This window comes from Macaca nemestrina, chromosome 6 (genome assembly GCF_043159975.1).
Source record: "Macaca nemestrina isolate mMacNem1 chromosome 6, mMacNem.hap1, whole genome shotgun sequence".
NCBI lineage: Eukaryota > Metazoa > Chordata > Mammalia > Primates > Cercopithecidae > Macaca > Macaca nemestrina.
In genome coordinates, this window is record NC_092130.1 from 71,942,015 (window position 1) to 71,949,627 (window position 7,613).

General features: G+C 34.8%; 1 protein-coding gene across 4 annotated transcripts in view; it reads right to left on the reverse strand.

The window, feature by feature from the left end:
• The window catches only part of LOC105471095 (FER tyrosine kinase), a 692,543-nt gene extending 687,268 nt beyond the window's left edge, over positions 1 to 5,275 (reverse strand). For 2 of the 4 annotated variants that reach the window (XM_071098636.1, XM_071098634.1), the window contains exon 1: positions 5,172 to 5,270. The gene's annotated coding sequence lies outside the window, so the exon portion shown is untranslated. Of the gene's footprint in view, positions 1 to 5,171 lie in introns of all 4 variants that reach the window. The other 2 variants (XM_071098637.1, XM_071098635.1) reach the window with 2 other exon arrangements.
• Between the last annotated feature and the right edge of the window lie 2,338 nt (positions 5,276 to 7,613).

Below are 7,613 nucleotides of genomic sequence, written 5' to 3' on the forward strand. Positions count from 1 at the left end.
CTCATGGTTTAGTCAATTAATGATATACATTTTACGTTCAGAAAGGATTATTTTGTCAGTCTGCTACTTTTTTATTGATACATGATCATTGCACGTATTTATGGGGAACATGTGATATTTTGATACATGAATATATATACATTTTAATTATTATACTTTAAGTTCCAGGATACATGTGCACAATGTGCAGGTTTGTTACATATGTTGATACATGAATATAATCTGTAATGATCAAATCAGAGTAATTGACATCTCCATCACCTTAAACATTTATCAGTTATTTGTGTTGAGAATATTCTAAATCTTCTAGCTATTTTGAAATATAAATTATTGATTACTAAAGTCACCCTACTATGCTTTTGAACACTAGAACCTTTCCTTCTAACAGTACTTTTGTATCTATTAACCAAACCCCCTCAGCCTCTAGTAACCACCATTCTACTATCTACATCCATGAGATCAACTTTCATTTTAGCTCCCAGAAAAGTTTTATTCTTTTTGCTAAAAAAAGGAAAAAATAGTGTGAACATGTGACATTTGTCTTTCTGTGCCTAATTACGAGTAACATAATGCATCCAGGCTCAGCTATGTTGTTGCAAATGACAGAATTTCATTCTTTTGTATAGCTCAATAGTAATCTATTATATACATACACCACTTTTTCTTTATGTATTCATCCACTGATATACACTTAGGTCAATTCCATATTTTGGCTAATGTGAATACTGCTATGACAGTCATGAGAGCACAGATATCTCTTCAAAATATTAATTTCCTTTCTTTTGGATATATACCCACTAGTGGGGTTGCTGGATAATATGGTAGTTCTAGTTTTAGTTTTTTGAGGAACCACCATATGATTTTCCATAGTGGCTGTATTAATTTACATTCCTACCAACATTGTACAAGCATTCCCCTTTCTCCACATCCTTGCCAGAATCTGTTTTTTGTCTTTATGATAATAGCCACCTTAACTAGAGTGAGATATCTCACTGTGGTTTCCATTTCCCTGATGATTAATGATGTGTTGAACATTTTTTTTTTCATATGCCAGTTGCATATTTGTCTGTCCCCTTTTGTGACATGTCTATTTAGATCAATTGCCCATTTTAAAATTGGACTATTTAATTTTTCCTGCTGTTGAGTTGTTTGCCTTCTCTATATAGTCTGCTCATTAACCCCTTGTTGGAAGAGTAGTTTTCAAACATTTTCTTCCATTTGTAGATTGTCTCTTCACTGTTTTGATTGTTTCCTTTGCTCTGCAGAAGCATTTTAGCTTAATGTGATCCTGTTTTTCTGCTTTTGCTTTTGTAGCCTTTGTTTTTGAGGTTTTACCCCAAAAAATCATTTCCCAGAGCAATGTCCCAAGCGTTTCTCCTATGTTTTCTTCTAATAGTAGCTTCATAGTTCCGGGTCTTACATTTAGGCCTTCAATCCAATTTGATTTGATTTTTGTATATGGTGAGAGATAGGAATCTAGTTTTATTCTTCTACATACGCATATCCAGTTTTCCCAGCAACATTTATTGAAGAAACTGCCCTTTCCCTAGTGTATGTTCTTGGTGTCTTTGTTAAAAATGAATTGGCTGTGAACACATGGATTTATTTCTGTGCTCTCTATTTTATTCCATTGGTCTGTGTGTCTGTTTTTATGCCAGTACCATGCTGTTTTGGTTACTATATCTTTGTAGTATATTTTGAAGTCAGGTAGTCTGATGTTTCCAACTTTGTTCATTTTGGTCAAGATTGCTTTAACTATTCAGGTATTTTGTGGTTTCAAACACATTTTGAAATCGTTTTTTCTATTTTTCTGAAAAATGTCATTGGTATTTGGATAGGAATTGCACTGAATCTGTAGAGAGATTACTCTGGGTAGTATGGACATTTTAACAGTATTAATTATCCCAATCCATGAACCTGGGATATCTTTTCATTTTTGTTGTATCTTCTTTGATTTCTTTCATCAGTGTTTTATAGTTTTCAATGTGGAAATCTTTCACTTCTTTGGTTAAGTTTATTCTTAGTTATTTTATTTTTTTGTAGCTATTATAAATGGGATTGCTTTCTTGAATTCCTTTTCAGATCATTCACTGTTGGCAGATAGAAATACTACTGATTTTTGTATGTTGATTTTCTATTCTGCATCTTTATTGAAATCGAGTATCAGTTTCTAAGCGTTTATTGGTAGAGACTTTAGGTTCTTCTAAATACAAAATCATGTCATCTGCAAATAAGGATAATTTGACTTTTTCCTTTCCAATTTGGATTCTGTTTCTTTCTCTGGCTAAGATTTTCAAAACTATGTTCAATAAAAGTGGTAAAAGTATGCATCTTTGTCTTGTTCCATATCTTAGGGGAAAGGCTTTCATATTTTTCCCATCGGTATCATGTTAGCTGTGGATTTGTCATATATGGCCTTTATTATCTTGAGCCATGTTTTTTCTATAGTCAGTTTGTTGACAGTTTTTATCATGAAGGGATATTGACTTTTTCAAATGCTTTTTTTGTTTCTATTGAGATGATCATATGATTTTGTCCTTTATTCTGTTGATGCTGTGGTTCCCTATGCTTTGGGGGCAGCCTCCTTGGTGTGCTCAACCACCCATTTCTCAGGGTATAGGATGTAGCATGGGCTCAGAAGCCAAGGACACAGCTGTACTACTGGGTCCAGACAGCGCCATGATGCTGCAACCCTCTGGGTGGATGTGAGGGAATCTTGGTGGGGTCCCAAGGATGTGGAGTATAGGGACTATTGGGCCCTAGGGCAGGATGAAGTCTCGTGTTGGCTGTTCTTTCAAAATGGCACCATCTTGCAACAGCTTAGGGACCAGAGGTGGTACTCCTCACACATACTCTCTCTGGAGCAATGTGCAGTCACATGGACTCCAGGCAGCTCTCTATACTAGGCTCAGGGCTTGGGAGGAATGAGGGGTTTCATAAAACATTTTATTCATCTCTAGTAATTGTTAACTATGTTGTGAGATTTATTTTATAAGACTTGAAATTTAGGTCAAGAAAACCCAAGGGATTTATATGACTCATTAACAAATGGTTAGAATAAAAACAAAATAAACTTCTTCTGAAATATAACAAAAAAATACACCATTTTTTTTCCATCAGAGTGGTTTCAAAACAGGAAGAAACATAGTAGAAAAGATTCCCTTTGACAAAACATTAAGATTTAGAGGGGAGAAACAGAATTATGAAAAGATCTTTTAAAGTTGAAAGTATAAAGAATCCACAATTAGAGAGCTACATTAGTCATATATCTAGACCACATGTCTGAGACAAGAAATCCTGTGAAAAAAGTGCTTGAGCTAATCTAATATCTATAGGCGAACCTGTTACCTGCTCAAGTTGCCTTTGAAGCCCTGCATAGATGTACATCAGTAGTAAAGGAATTGCTTTTTCCTACCCACTGCTATGTAATGTGACAATTTCCAGACATCTTTATACAAAGAAGGCTTGTTTGAGGAGAAACAAAGATATGTACAAAGAAGGACAGACATTTTTTCTCAAATCACTAGCCATCCTGTCTGCTGTTTTGTCATCCTTAACTGAATAGATATCATCTATTTCCTACCAGATGTAAGACAAGATGATTAAAGGGTATTAATAATGTCCTTGTCTTCTCTGTACTGCAGAAAGAATGTATGTTTACTCAGAGCAGGTAATAGTATACTTAGAGATGCTAAGCCTATATACCCCCAAGTGGAGAACAATGAGTAATAGTATTTGATCAGTCCCCGCTCCCCCAGTGCATGGGAAAGTAGTTATAGGTAATTAGAATGGTAAGTGATCCACGTGGTCCAGACTTAGAGTCATGGAAACATTAGAACGTGAGACGGCTTAGAAAGCATGAGAACATTAACAGAGGTAGGAAAACGTGCCTTACCTCAAAGCAACAGTTTAAAAGATTGCATAAGGGCAAGAGTAAGCAAGGTATATTCAGAGAACAAGGATGAGGCCAATAATTGTCTTGGATTGGTTAGAGGGGGGATGAGTATTAATTTGGAAGAGCAACCAATACAAAACACAGAATCTAGATTTATTGCTTGTTGACATTAAGCACCTCCATTGGAAGATCATGAACAAAAGAAAATAAATTATGTGTAAGTATAAAGTTTAGCTACATAGAAATTCCCTGAAAATTTAAACTTGTTACAAAAGTACTTCACTTAACCAAAGGTCATATCCTCATCTAGACATGGTTGAGAAAACCGGAAGTAAGCAAAAAGCAGCCTTGAGTATTCAGGGGGGAAAAAAACAATCACAAAACCACACACTAAGGTCACCCAATTAACCATTAGAAAACTCTCAGACTTTCACTTAAAGCCTACTCACTCTTGTTTTAGAGAAAATCTAATTTCCCTCTTCACTGCAGATTAGAAGCAAGAAATTAAAAGGGGTAGCTTCTAGACTCAGGCATCTGACAGTTGTAATATGTGATAGCTAACAGAATGACAATAAAAAAGGAGGCAGAAAAAGCATTCAAAGCAGCCTTAAATTGAGAGATGTGGGTAATTATTTACTTGAAACTGAGATCAACTATCTCAGTAAAAAAAATCTTCATTACATTATTATAATGTCTCATTTTCACTCTCTAATAATTTTGTTCCTGTAACAGAAATTCATATTTTGCAATACTATCTAAAGGAGTATAGCTTAAAAATATGCCAAAAAGGCAACCTTTCTCTGATTTTCTGACCAATTTCAAATGTTACATCTTTTTTCTTATAATAGTTTCCCATTATAACATGTGGTTTTACTTACACTAGACATGTCTAATATTTGCTTCAAGAGAGCTGAATGAAGGCTATTGTACAACTACAATGTCTTCCTTGTAATGCTATAATCACATATTTGCAGGGAAATAAAAAATTCTAAATAAAAATGTTTAAAGGCATATGTAGTCTAAGAAAACATCTTTTTCTTTCTTTCTTTCTTTTTTTTTTTTTTTAACCAGGTAGATTTCTTGCCAACACAATTTTCTTCTCATTGATTTCATAGCATACAAACTGGTCTAAGTGAACATATAAAAATGGAAATTGCTTCAAGGCTGAATATAATCCTGATATAGCAGTCATACTTTGTTGCTTTTCTGTATTAACCATTAACCCACAAAAAACTGACAACCTTCTAAGATCTAGTATAGAATCTTGTATTTGTACCTTTGGCTGCCAGATCCATGTCCAAATGTGCCTGGAGAAACAGATGAGGATGGTGTCATGGTGTGAGAATCCTGGGTTCCTCTCTGGGGTAATGTGATGTCTAAAATTAAAGAGAAATAATATAATCAACACATTTTGAGTACTTATTATGCCTAGACACTGTTCTAAGCTCGTTCCCCAAATAAATCTGTTTAATTTTCTTAAAAAGCCCTATTAGGCAGGACTATTATTATTCCTACTTTAAATATGAGGCAACCGTGGCTGAAAGGGTAAGTAACTTGGCCACAATCACAAAGCTAGAAAGCAGAGCCTAAATTCAAAATATGTCCATCACATGAGAGTAATTTGGTACCTCAACTGGTATTTCCCCATCTATTTATTAATTACAGTACCTGTCAACCACCTACTAAGATTTGCTTTAAGACTGTAGCGCTGACATCATGATGTAACATGCACTCTAATCAGCGCTCTCCACTATTCCAGTTTTATGAAAAGGATAAAGGACAGAAATGTAGAATTCCAAAATACAGCACCAGCAATCTGCATTTCACTTTCTGATCTTCAGGGATATGCCAGCAATTGATATCATGGTCTGCTCTTCAGTATTAACAGAGGTCTTCAATATGACTATTTACTATACTATATTTCAATATGACTATCTACCTATACATGGGTAGGCATGTATAGGTACATAAGGGCTCTTGAGGTTTAGTTTGTGGTCATGCCTACTCAATTATTCAAGATTCTTTTGGTTGCAAAAGATATAACCCAATCCAATTAACTTAAACTAATCTAAAATGTGAAGGGCTTATTGCTGGCCTCAAGTGAAGCTAGATCTAGGTGCTCAAACAATGTAATTTGTATGTTCTTCACTTCCCAGCTTGGCTTTCCCCCATGTTGCCTTCATTCTTAGGCTGACCTCAAGTGGCGTCAAAATGGCTACTAGCAAGCTTAGGCTTCGCCACCACAAAAAACAAAAGACAGTTTTTCTTTCCCAATGGTTCCAGCAGAAAGTCGTAAAATTATGTTAATGGCTGTAACTGGCCTGCTTAGATCACAGGCCTACTCTTTAACTAGTCTTTATAGTCAAGGCATATATTATACTCAACTGTCATGTACCAATCACTGGCTCGAGAGCGTGGTTTAGCCCTAGTAGTATCATGGGCCTTAACTGAATCAACGGAGGAGGGTCAGTCTCCAAAGGAGTTGATTTTTACCTCGATGTAGGGAAACAGATGCTGAGCAGGGATAAACCACAGATGACCATTATATCCGTTTTGGCAAGCCAAAAGAATAAGTTGCCATCTTGTCATGTGACTTTGAGGAGATTTGGAGAATCTCCATCACCATGACTTCCCTATGGTGAACTATTCTGTGATTAGTTAAGGCAAGAGTAAGCCAAAGAATACTAACAAGGTCTCACTGAATCATATCAGTGCAGATTGTATAGACACAACAAAAGCAGCAGAAAACTTAGAGGCTATAGCAATAAGAGATGATGTGGCTATTTGGGCAAAGACAAGTTTTACTGCAGAGGGTAGAGACATTGCTGCCAAAGAACTTTGCCACACAACAATCCACAGACCGAATTCACATGGATAATGCTTATTGTGAAAGTAACCACAAGTCACACATGCATCAGCCTTTGTAGCCTTGCAAATACTCAGAAAGCAATACTGTCATCAGTAGTATCTTTAAATGCAAAGAATGCTGTATGAAGATAAGATGTGAAAGAGCTCCAATAGTCTCCTACATACACGTTATTCTAATTTGATTCAATTTATCATGCTGCATAGGTTTTCATTCATTGAAAGTTGCAGTCACGCAGTTCAGACAGTTCTCTACTCACCAACACACTGTGTTAAGATACTTTGTAAGTCAGTGCTTTTAAAGTTGGAGTTCATTTTTACATTGAAAATTTATTATAAATTGTAACTGGATTCTTAGCCTAACCCATGAGTATTAATCAAGTAATTTGAAGGTGCTTAGTACAATGCCTAGCACATTGTAAACTCTTAATAGATTCATATTAGTTATAATATAAGCATGAACAAAATCATCAGAATAATTTTTTAAAATAAAAAATACAAATTAAGGTAATAGCACTTAGAAAGATGACAGATAGGAATGAAAAATTAAGTCCTCAATTCCACTTTAAAGAAGGTACTTAATATATTTCAGCTTAAAGATTGTTTATTGTTACTGAATAATTTACAAAATTATTCTACTATCTTTTAGAATATAATATTACTTAAATTATTATGTTTTAATTTTGAGATTCTATGTAGTTATAAAACTGAAATATTGGGAGTATAACTAGATCCATACAGATGGGAATAGTATTTAACAAATTGCTTTTTATTTACAAGAAATTTTCAGAACTTCTTTTTCCACATACTTATATCTGGATGCAATTCCACTTACAAATTGAGGACACAGTAC